Raw genomic sequence first — 12,838 nt, 5'->3', positions numbered from 1 at the left:
TATAAACTTTAAAGTAGTTTTTTCCAATTCTGTGAAGAAAGTCATTGGTAGCTTAATGGGGACGGCATTGAATATCTCAATAAATTCGGTATTGATGGAATGTATCTCAAAATAATAAGAGCTATTTATAACAAACCCACAGCCAATATACTGAATGGGCAAAAACTGGAAGCATTCCCCTTGAAAACTGGCACAAGACAGGGATGCCCTCTCTCACCACTTCTATTCAACATAGTGTTGGAAGTTCTGGTCAGGGCAATCAGGCAAGAGAAAGAAATAAAGGGTATTGAATTAGGAAAAGAGGAAGTCAAATTGTCCCAGTTTGCAGATGACATGATTGTATATTTAGAAAACCCCATCGTCTCAGCCCAAAATCTCCTTAAGCAGATAAGCAACTTCGGCAAAGTCTCAGGATACAAAATCAATGTGCAAAAATCACAAGCATTCTTATACACCAATAACAGACAAACAGAGAGCCAAATCATGAGTGAACTCCCATTCACAATTGCTTCCAAGGGAATAAAATACCTAGGAATCCAACTTACAAGGGATGTGAAGGACCTCTTCAAGGAAAACTGCAAACCACTGCTCAATGAAATAAAAGAGGACACAAACAAATGGAAGAACATTCCATGCTCATGGACAGGAAGAATCAATATCGTGAAAATGGCCATACTGCGCAGGGTAATTTGTTGATCTTTTGAATGGTTTTTCATGTCTTAATCTTCTTCAGCTCAGCTCTGATGTTGGTTATTTCTTGTCTTCTGCTAGCTTTGGTGTTGATTTGCTCTTGGTTCTCTGGTTCTTACAGTTGTGATGTTAGGTTGTTAATTTGAGATCTTTAACTTTTTGGTGTGGGCATTTAGTGCTATAAATATATCTCTTAACACTGCCTCAGTTGTGTCCCAGAGATTCTGGTCCATTGTATCTTTATTCTCATTTGTTTCAAAGAAGTTCTTGATTTCTGCCTTAATTTTATTATTTACCCAAAAGTCATTCTGGAGCAGGTTGTTTAGTTTCCATGTAATGGTATAGTTTCAAGTAGTTTTCTTAATTTTGAATTCTATTTATATTGTGTTGTGATCTGAGAGAGTGGTTGGTATGATTTCAGTTCTTGTGCATTTGCTGAGGATTGTTTACGCTTGATTGTGAGGTCAATTTTAGAGTTTGTGCCATGCGCACAAGAGAACAATGTATATTCTGTTTAGGGTTGGAGAGTTCTGTAGATGTCTACCAGGTTCATTTGGTCCAGTTTTTAGTTCAGGTCCTGAATAGCTTTGTTAATTTTCTGCCTCGATGATCTGACTAGTACTTTCAGTGGGGTGTTGAAGTCTCTCACTATTATTTTGTGGGAGTGTAAGTCTCTTTGAATATCTCTAAGAACTTGCTTTATGAATCTGGGTGCTCCTGTATTGGGTGCATATATGTTTAAGATGGTTTGGTGTTCTTGAATTAAACCCTTTACCATTATGTAATACTGTGCTTTGTCCTTTTGGGTCTTTTCTTGTTTTAATGTCTGTTTTGTCTAAAATTAGGATTGCAACCCCTGCTTTTTTCTGTTTTTTTTGTTTTGGTTTTTTTTTTTTTTTTTTTTTTTTTTTTTTGCTTGGTAGATTTTTCTTCAACCCTTTATTTTGAGCCTATGAGTGTCATTGCATGTGAGATGGGTCTGTTGCAACAGCATACCAATGGGTCATGCATCTTTATCCAGCTTGCCACCCTGTGACTTTTAATTGGTGCATTTAGCCTATGTACATTCAGGTTAATATTAATATGTGCAGGTTTTATCCTGTCATAGTATCTTAAGGTAGTTATTATACAAACTTATTTATGTCGTTTCTTTATAAGTGTCTCAGGTCTGTGTACTTAAGTGTGTTTTTTTGTTTTGTTTTGTTTTTGTTGTTTTTGAAAGAGAGAGTCTCGCTCTGTCATCCAGGCTGGAGTGCAGTGGCACAATCTCGGCTCACTGCAACCTCTGCCTCCCAGGTTTAAGTGATCCTTCTGCCTCAGCCTCCTGAGTAGCTGGGACTACAGGTGCGTACCACCATGCCCAGCTAATTTTTGTATTTTTAGTAGAGACGGGGTTTCACCATGTTGCCCAGGATGGTCTCAAACTCTTGACTTCGGGATCCACCCACCTTGGCCTTCCAAAGTGCTGGGATTACAGGCATAAGCCACCATGCCCGGCCTTAAGTGTGTTTTTATAGTGGCTGATAATGGTCTTCCATTTCCATATTTAGTGCTCTTTTCAGAAACTCTTGTAAGAAAGGTTTGGTGGTAACAAACTCAATCAGCATTTGCTTTTCTGAAAAGGATCTTATTTCTCCTTTGCTTGTGCAGTTCAGTTTGGCTGGAAATAAAATTCTGTATTGGAATTTCTTTTCTTTAAGAATGTTGAAAATAGGCTCTCAATCCCTTCTGGCTTGTAGGGTTTCTGCTGAGAGGTCCACTGTTAGTCTGATGGGCATCCCTTTGTAGGTGACCTGTCCTTTGTCTTAGCTGCCTTAGTATTTTTTCTTTTATTTCGACTTTGGAGAATCTGATGATTATGTGTCTCGGAGATGTTCTTCTTGTGAAGTATTTTGTAGGGGTTCTTTGCATTTCCTGGATTTGAATGTTGGCCTGTCTTGCTAGGTTGGGGAAGTTCTCATGGATGGTATCCTGAAATATGTTTTCCAAGTTGGTTCCATTTTCCTCATCTCTTTCAGGCATACCAATGAGCCATAGATTGGGTCTCTTTTCATAATTCCATCATTGTTTTAAGGTTTTGTTTGTTGCTTTTTATTTTTTGTTTTTATTCTTGTTTGTCACACTTATTTCAGAAAGCCAGTCTTCAAATTTTGAGATGATTTCCTCAGCTTGGTCTATTCTGTGGTTAATGCTTGCAATTGCATTATGAAATTCTCATAGTGTGTTTTTCAGCTCTATAAAGTCAATTATTTTCTTTTTTAGACTGGCTTTTTTTGTCTGTCAGCTCCTGTATTATTTTATTTTGATTTTTAGCTTCCTTAGATTTGTTTTACAATGTTCTACTGAATCTCAATGATCCTTGTTCGTATCAATATTCTGAATTCTATTTCTGTCATTTCAGCCATCTCATTGCAGTTAAGGCCCATTGCTGGGGAACCAATGTGGTAATGTTGAGGTAAGAAGACATTCTATCTTTTTGAGTTGTCAGAGTTCTTGCAATGGTTCTTTCTCATCTGTGTGGGCTAACATTTCTTCAGTCCTTGAAGTTGCTGTCCTTTGGATGTTCTTTTTTTTTCTTTTATCCTAATTGGTAAACTTGAGGGTTTGATGGTGGTATCAAGTGAGTTCAGTTGATGATTTTGTTTCTGGTAGATTTTAGGGGGGCAGGGCTCCACTCAGGACTCCTGGACTGTGTGCTCTAACTCTGGGGGACTGGCATTGGACCCCCGCTTTGTTCTTTGGCTCCTCAAGGTGAGGAAATCTCTGAACTTGGGGACTGAGGTACTCCCAGACTGCTTGTCACAACATTCTAATGATTGGTGTCAGCCAAATCACTTCATAGGGTAGTATCAGTGGGATCTGTCCTAATTTGCTTGTGCCAGCAGCAGTGGTGGCAGCAGCATTGCAGGGTGCATGCTCTTCAGCTGTGACAGGGCCCTAGTGGGTGCTGTACTGGGGTGCCAGCCTCTGTGGGGGTGTTTGGAGTAGGGGCAGTGGCAGTGGCAGCTTGGCTTGGGGGAACGGAGGACCCCCACTTACAACTGTTCATGTGTTCATATTGGTGGTGGTGTTGGCATGGGGCCAGGGCATTGGTGGGCACAGGACTGTATGCACCCTCTGTGCACATTCACTCTTATAGCATTGGCTGTTCAAGGCAGGGATGAGTTTGCTGTTCTTCCTGTAGCAGTGTCAACACAGGGGTGGGGTGCTCATGGGGTCAGGACTGGCAGTCTCTGTCCTCACCAAAGTGCCAATGATAATTGCAGTGTAACAAGGGGAGGGTGTGTGGGGTTCAGCCAAACCACCAGCAGTGGCATAGAAGGATGTATGTACACACCTGCAATTGCAGGGAAACGAAGGCAAGGTCCACCTACACATTCACATGCCAGTGATGTGATATGGGGGATGGCTATGGGTGAATGTGTGCTGGCAAAGTGGCATGGGGCAGGCTGCAGTGGGGAGAGGGTCCAGGAAGGCTTGTGCATGTCCATGGGGGCTGCTTTTCTGGAGCACTCTGCCAGTCAGGTGTGGTCTGCCAGCATAGGAGCCATGATGGAGGCCTCCAGCAGGTACCTGGGGGCTGCACTGCAAGTAGGCATGGCCAGGCTGCAGCCCCAGGAGGGGCCAGCAGACTGAGGGATGCTCTGGTTGAAGTGGCCCCATCTCATGAGCAAGACTACCCTGCAGAATTCAGGTCCAACAGTTCCCCTAGGGCTAAGGTCTCCTATGAGAGCAAGTTGAGCCTAGGGATATGGGTATCCCTCGTCATGCGGTACTACAAATCCTTTTACACCAAACCCTTTGGTCTCCTCAGTGACTTGAGCTCTGCCCCTACCACTTCTCTAAGCAGCTCTTCCTGCCAATTCAAGTGTCTGTGGTGGTTAAGGGGTCTCTGCCTGAAGGGATTCCAGAGGCCTGTGGCAAGAGCAGGTTGCTCCTTGCCTGTTCAACTCACCTCTTCTGCAGGAGTCATTGGGGACCGGGAATGAGTCCTTGTTCATGGTAGTTCCAGTTCATGTTCCTCTCCCTCTATGTCTTCCCTCCATCTGCTCTCAATGCCTTCCTTCTGAAGATCTGATAGGAGTTTGCCGGTCTTCCTGATGTCCCAGTCCCTCGGTGGGAGATGTTCCTCCTGGCTGTGTCTAGCTGGCCATACTGGGGAGACCAGATCTTTATTTGGGTCTGTCTCACAGGGTTCATATTGTGAAAATTCTGTTGACTCTACCTTCAGTATTTCTTCCAAGTTTGGCATCTTCATAAAGTCTCTACAACCTAACAGCCAAAAGGATCTTGTTAAAAGTTGAGGTAGATCTTAATAAAAGCCAAATTCCAAGTAAGACCCTATAATTCTGTACATTTTCTGACCTCATGTTTTATCTACTGAACAGCTCCCCTGCCACTCTCTTAGCTTTTTATATTGGACATCCTGGTGTTTCTTAGAAAACTGGACAAATTTCCACCTCAGAGACTTTGCACTTACTATTTCCTCTGCTGGGAAGGCTCTTCTTTCAGATATCTTTATAAATCATTCCCTTATCTCTTTCAAGTCTCTGGTCAAATATTACATTCTCAGAGAAGACTCCTCCCACTATACCTTCTAGGAAAACACTTATTCTCTCTAGTTAAAAATTCCTAATCCACCCTCTTTTTGTTCTTCCTAACACTTATCTATATAAGAAATTTTATTTTATAAATGTATGTTTATTCTATTTTTGTTTTTTACACTATAATTTAAGCCCAAATAAGACAGATAATTTATCTGTCTTGTCTATTCTTGTATGTCCAAGAACTCAAACAGTGTTTTTCACACAGAAGTTGTTCAATAAATCTTTGTTGAATAAGGTGTTATCTTGTTCTTGTGTTCTGTTCAGACGCACCTTGCCTGAGGAGAACTGAATAGCAATGTGACAATGCAATCATCCTTGAAAGTTTATCGTACAGCTAGCCATTGATCAGGCACTCCTAAAAGATTAACTAACCCTTTATACCTATGGACAGATTTTGGAAGAAAGAAAATATCCCAGATACCTCAAATATGCCTACTATTTCTTCATGGCTTGAACATTTTTACAATGAAAACAAAGATTTTTATTCAAATTCAACTAATTCAGTGAAAATTTTAGGCACTTTTGTGTACCTAACCTGATTTGAAAATCAAATTAATGCTATCCATAAGATAGTATTTTTACTTTATAGATGAGAAAACTGGAACTCTGTGATGTCACAACTTACTTGAATTTCATATCTTTTTTTTTTTTTTTTTTTTTTTGAGACGGAGTCTTGCTCTATTGCCCAGGCTGGGGCACAATCTTGGCTCACTGCAACCTCTGCCTCCTGGGTTCATGCCATTCTCCTGCCTCGGCCTCCCGAGTAGCTGGGACTATAGGCGCTCGCCACTACACCCGGCTAATTTTTTATATTCCTTAGTAGAGACGGGGTTTCACTGTGTTAGCCACGATGGTCTCGATCTCCTGACCTTGTGATCCACCTGCCTCGGCCTCCCAAAGTGCTGGGATTACAGGCATGAGCCACCGCCACCCGGCCTGTATCTGTATATCTAAATCTCTTGCTAGACTTCAGAAGTTTTCAGCTATTATTTTGTGAAATAGAGTTACTAGACATTTTGTTTTCTCCTGGTCCCCTTGGCAACCAAAATTTGAATATTTTGTCACTTTATGGTGTCCCATAAGTTGTGTAGGCTTCGTTAATTCTTTTTTGTTCATTTTTGTTTATTTTTGTCTTAATGGATTATTTCAAAAACACCTGTAGTCATGTTCTGGAATTATTTCTTCTGCTTGTTCTTGTTTACTCTTGAAGATTTTGCATGTATTTTACAATTTACTTAATAAGTTGTTTTATTCCAGAATTTCTGCTTGTGCTTTATTTGTAATATTTATCTCCTTGGTAAATTTCTCATTCATGTTCTAAATTATTTCTCTATTTTTTTTCTGTTGCTTGTTCTGCATTCTCTTGCATCTCACAGACTTTCTCTAATATCATTATTTTTAATTATTTTGCTAAGATTTTATAACGTTTTTACTGGAATCTGTTGCTAGAGAATTATGTTTCTTTGGAGGTATCATGTTTCTTTGCTTTTTCAGAATTCTTGTGTCCTGACGTTGATATCTGCATATCTGATATAACATGTCTGATATGCCAGTTTTTTGAATTTGCTTCTGTAGGAGAGGATATTTTCCTGAAGATGCATCTATTATGTTGGTTAGTGTATCCTTTTATTCTGGGCACATGCAGTAGTGTAGTTTCTGTATGATTGTTTTTTACTGTAACAGCATCAGAGGTGTCTATGATTTTTTCAGTAGCTTGGATGCAATTGTTATTGGTGGCTATGCTGAAGTTTTGCCAGGAATAAAGATGCCACATGGGCTTGTCCTTGGGCCCCAGGACAGCCAGTAACTGAGTTTATGCTAGTGAGTCCAATTTGGCCAATTACTGGGTTTCCAATCCACTTGTTTGTATCTCATTACTGGCAGCAGTAAGCTGTGTGGGTAGGTAGATTATTGGGCCCCTGGAAAGCAGGCATGTTGTAAATGATGGCCGTAGCAATAATGGATGACCCTCTGGCTTCCATGTGTTCTGTACTGCTGTTGGCAGTGTCTGAGACAGACTGGGTGGCTGTCCCAGTCCCCAGGCCTGCAGGTGGCTTATGTGGGTAGGAGCCAGCTGTCAAGTTAGTGACAAGAGGGCAGGCCTGATTATAGGTCCTTAGGAGGAGTGCTCATGTGCTAATGGTAGATTTGGCTGGTTGGTACTCAGGACTTCTGGAAAATGTGCTTGTGCATTGGGACAATGAAGTTGGGCTGGATTGGCTAGTCAACAGGCCCCCTAGTGGAGGTTCTAGCCGTGGTAGGCAGTGGCAGGGTGATCCCCAGGCCTTGGGTCAAATGCTCAGATGTGGGCATCAGTGGCTGTACTGTAGCCCTGCTATTGAGGATGGTGGGGTTGCTTTTATTTTCAGTAACTTTAAGCAGGTGTCTGGGGAATATGTGCCTTGCTCACACTCTAGCTCTGGCAGTAACAGGCTGCATTGATGGTGCTGCAGGCAAGGGAGTTTGTCCTCAGGGTTCTTGAATGTGCATGGTAACTGCTGCTCGGGCAGTGTGGTTGTTGCTAATGACTGATGTTTCAGCCCTGGCAGTAGCAGCCAGCTTCAGCAATGTCTTCAGTTGAGGGATGTCATTGTGGCCCTAAGGATGTGGAGATGCAGGTACTGTTGAGCCCTCAGGAAAGATGCAGCCTGGTGAAGGCTGAGTTTTCAATATAGCATAATACAGTCACTGTTTGGGATGCAGAGGTTGCGTGGGAACCAGCATAAGCTTCCTCTCTGGAGCAATGCTTTCTCAAGGTTTCCATGAAGCTCCCTATGTTAGTCTTAGTGCCTTTAAGGGTTAAGGGACTCCCATGCTAGGATTGCAGAAGTCTGCAGTGAAAATATAGAGCACTGGGTGTCTCTTACTTACACTGGGGGAACCTCTCCAGGATCCCAGTCAATCCTAGCTGAGCAGACTGCCTTGAATCTCTCTCCTTCTTTGCTTTAGGCATTTGCAGCCACTTCTTTGTTGAATTCCAGTGTTCTCTCTTAAGTGATCTACTCAAAGTGTAATTATCTACTCATTATCTTTGTTTTCTTTGTGGAGGTGGGGAGTACAAAGTGCTTCTAGTCAGCAATCTTGAAGTCTCTCTATATTTTCACATTTAAGAGTTGCTAAAAGATTGCCCTTCATTTTTTTAACCAATTTACAATCACAAAATGATGAATATATTATATTTATTATACTTTCATACAAATTGGGTGTTCTAAAACTTTCAAAAAATGTGTCAGGTGGAAAACCATCTCATTTTATTAATTTTTTTCTTTAACTATTAGTGAGATTTATTAGTAATTTATATCTCTTCTGTAAATTTCCAGTGTATCACTCAGGGTCATGGCCAGAAACATATGACATACCTGTGTCTATATGCCACATATGTGTCAAATTTAAAAGCGTTAAATAAAAGTGGCGTTTTATAAAGTCAAGTGCATTGTTTTAGGCAATGCCTATAAAACTTTTGGACTCTAGAACTCTTTATACTCTTAAAATATTTTAAGGGCCTCAATGAACTTTTAGTTATGTGGATTATCTATTAATATTTAATATATTAGATAACATTGAGTATTTTAATATCTATTTTATCTAAAACATGAATAAACTCCATATGCTAACGTAAAAGCATAATTTATGACAAATAACTCTTTTCCCAAAATAAAATTAGTGGGAACAGTTGCATTATTTTACGCTTTTGCAAATCTCTTTAATGTCTGGCTTAATATAATATAGCTCTATATTTACTTGTATATTTAATCTGTTGTGGAAAGAGTAACACTTTAACATATCATAACATCATCTTGAATGTAATTTTGATTTCCTATTGAGAGAAGTTAGCTAACTCGCCTTAGGTAGACAGCAAGGGAAAGGTTTCCAGAGAGCCCCCAACCCAGGGGTCAGTTCCTCATTCCTACATAACATAAAAAACAGCCTGGGAAAACAATCAAGCTGTGGGTACTGATAAGGGAACTAACACATGGGGTTGTGCCTGGAGACATGCCTATGGCTGCACAGATAAGAGAACTTACAACCCACTGAGATAAAAAACTTGCACAAACCTCTGACTCACTCAGATAAGGGAAAAGATCCAACATAGCATTGCCTTTGTCCTTTGTATAATCAGTGGGCTCCCAAGAAAAAATTTCTTCTCCTTTTGTGGGCGTGAACATGGTGGGCTCCAGTGGGTTCTGGTGGACACTTTCCTTCTTTGTTTCAACTGTGAGCCTGGCCTCTATGAGTCATTTCTTCAGCCCTTGATTGGTCCTGGGCAAATGTCCCTGGCCGAGTTTCAACTTCAGCTCCTGATTGGTCCTAGACCAAAATCTCCAACCAAGCTGAATCACACTGTCTCCAAGACAGCCCACAAACTAAGTACATTCATTTCCCTTTCTGGTACATAAAAACCTCGGACCCCAGCCTCATAGTAGGCAACACATTCGGGCCCCTGTCTCCACTGCAGAGAGTTTTCTTCTTTCAGTTATTAAACTTTTGATCCAACCTCACCCTTGTGTCTGCACTCCTTAATTCTCTTGGACGTGAGAAAAATAACTCCTGGTACTATCTCAAACAGTAAGAGACTACTATAGTGTAGTTCATTGGTGAGACTACAACAACGTTGCCAACAAAAGAGTCATAGGATCCTAAGTTGTCACATTTCAGGGACCACTGGTTTAAGGAAACCAATGAGGGATAATGCAGTACTCCAAGGGTAATAACAATGGGGAGTTCTTTAACACCACTAGATCTGAAGAGGCAAGAAGTGGCCTAGCTGATAAGGAGAGTTGCCTGACTGGAGCTGTGTTCTTTGGTACAGAGAGACAGCCAACCCATAGTAATACAGCATGAAGACAACTGGAGTGAAAACTACCCTTCTTCATTCTCTTCTTACCCTCATCTTCTACAGTTTTCCAAATCTCACCAGAAGCTAGGGACAATGGAGCTGATTGATGCAATCCATATGAGCCAATCTCTTTGAAGATGGAACTATAAAGAGAAGGGCAGGGAGTAGATCTAGAAGGGTAAATGGAAGAAAATTAGTGCATCCATTCCATTTTCTTTGTCATTTGTATGTATTCTTGTTGAACTCTGAGAGCCCTTTTTATATTGGGGTGAATTTAATCTTTACTATGTTTGTAGCACTTTTTTACTCATTAAGAACTTACATTGAACGTTGTTTATGAAATCTTTAATAATAACATTGATTTTTTTTTTGGTAGTTATGTCCTGAAACCTTCCATTTTTTGTTTAAGTGTCTTCCATTCAAACTTTATTTATGTAAATTTCTTGACATATTCTTTCAATAGTTTAATATTTATGCTTAATATGTTTCTAGAATACATTTATTTGTATATGGAAAAATATAGGAGTCTATTTATATTTTATTTCAAACTTGTCCCAAGGTCATCAAACTTACATTTATCTTGCTGTGATTTGAAATGTCACCTTTATGATATATTGTATCATGTATCATATATGATATATCTAATGATATATTATTATATATCATATGTTATCTTATATTGAATATGATATATTCAATTTATAGATATTTATATGTGTGTGTGTATATATATATATATATATATATATATATATATATTTCCAAATGTTTTATTTCATTTCTAATCTGGTTTTCATTACTTGTTTCAGAACTATCCCCAAAATTTGTAGTTATAATGTCTTTATAATACATTTTAATTTTGTTGGGACATCATCATCTTCTACATATATAGATACATTTACAATCTTGTTAACATTTTTTGTAATGGGAAAATTTAAGCTCTACCAAAAACAGGCATTTCCTTCTATGAATGGGTGGATAGAGGAAAGTGTATGTCTTTTAAGGTCTAAACTTTCTGATCTACAACTTCAAGGGTTTGTTTTCCTGACTGCAATATCTCATCAAATGGATTTTTAAAAGTTCAGGTTGACAAAGATAAATACCTCCCCAAGAAGTCCATTTGCTTCAGAAAGAAATATACATATTCCTGTAAAATTATTTTCTATGCTTACCCAATTTTTAGGAAGGAGGAACCTTTCTGCTTCTGAATTTCTTGTTGTTTTGCTGAGCAGCATATTTTTTTGAAACATACAATTGAAAATCTAAGGAACAGGGACCAAAATATTCAAAATAATATATACATAGAGAAACTGTTGAAGAAAAATAAAAGTTTCAGAAAGTAAAATGATGAAGTGAGAATCACCAAAGGAGGAATAATCTCATGAAAGCAACTAGACAAGACAGTTTTGGGAGAAGAGAAAGAGATCAAAGTAGCCATAGTTAAGTATGGATTTAGAACAAAGTGATGAGGAAAAAGTTTTAGGGAGTTTGGCTATGTGATTAGGCTATTTTTCTTCTTTGTATCTTCAAGATTCCATTGAGAAAGATGTACATTTTTCTAAATTGATTTTTAGAGTCCAATTGAAGTTTTATTTCCATGTGTCCCCAAACTGAAACATGCTCTAAATTGAGAATGAGAATGCCCAGTTTTATCTGGGTTATGCCTATGACCACTGACTATAGCTACTGACTTTTTTCCTTCAACTTCCTACTAAGAGTTGTTTCCATCAATTGGAATTTCAAATGATATTCAAGGATAAAAATATTTGATGGAAGATGTGACTCTGTTGGATTTGTCAGTTGTTTAATGGTCCAGCAAAATATTCAGGGTAGAAATATGTCAACATTGTTGAGTTTTTTTTTTTGTTTTTTTTTTTAATTTATTTATTATTATTATACTTTAAGTTGTAGGGTACATGTGCATAACGTGCAGGTTTGTTACATATGTATACTTGTGCCATGTTGCTGTGCTGCACCCATCAACTCGTCATTTACATCAGGTATAACTCCCAATGCAATCCCTCCCCCATCCCCCCTCCCCATGATAGGCCCCTGTGTGTGATGTCCCCCTTCCTGAGTCCGAGTGATCTCATTGTTCAGTTCCCACCTATGAGTGAGAACATGCGGTGTTTGGTTTTCTGTTCTTGTGATAGTTTGCTAAGAATGATGGATTCCAGCTGCATCCAAGTCCCTACAAAGGACTCAAACTCATCCTTTTTTATGGCTGCATAGTATTCCATGGTGTATATGTGCCACATTTTCTTAATCCACTCTGTCACTGATGGACATTTGGGTTGATTCCAAGTCTTTGCTATTGTGAATAGTGCTGCAATAAACATACGTGTGCATGTGTCTTTATAGCAGCATAATTTATAATCCTTTGGGTATATACCCAGTAATGGGATGGCTGGGTCATATGGTATATCTTGTTCTAGATCCTTGAGGAATCGCCATACTGTTTTCCATAATGGTTGAACTAGTTTACAATCCCACCAACAGTGTATAAGTGTTCCTATTTCTCCACATCCTCTCCAGCACCTGTTGTTTCCTGACTTTTTAATGATTGCCATTCTAACTGGTGTGAGATGGTATCTCACTGTGGTTTTGATTTGCATTTCTCTGATGGCCAGTGATGATGAGCATTTTTTCATGTGTCTGTTGGCTGTATGAATGTCTTCTTTTGAGAAATGTCTGTTCATATCCT

This window comes from Macaca thibetana, chromosome X, assembly GCF_024542745.1.
Source record: "Macaca thibetana thibetana isolate TM-01 chromosome X, ASM2454274v1, whole genome shotgun sequence".
In the NCBI taxonomy this organism is placed as follows: Eukaryota; Metazoa; Chordata; class Mammalia; order Primates; family Cercopithecidae; genus Macaca; species Macaca thibetana.
Note: the sequence above shows the minus strand (reverse complement) of the source record.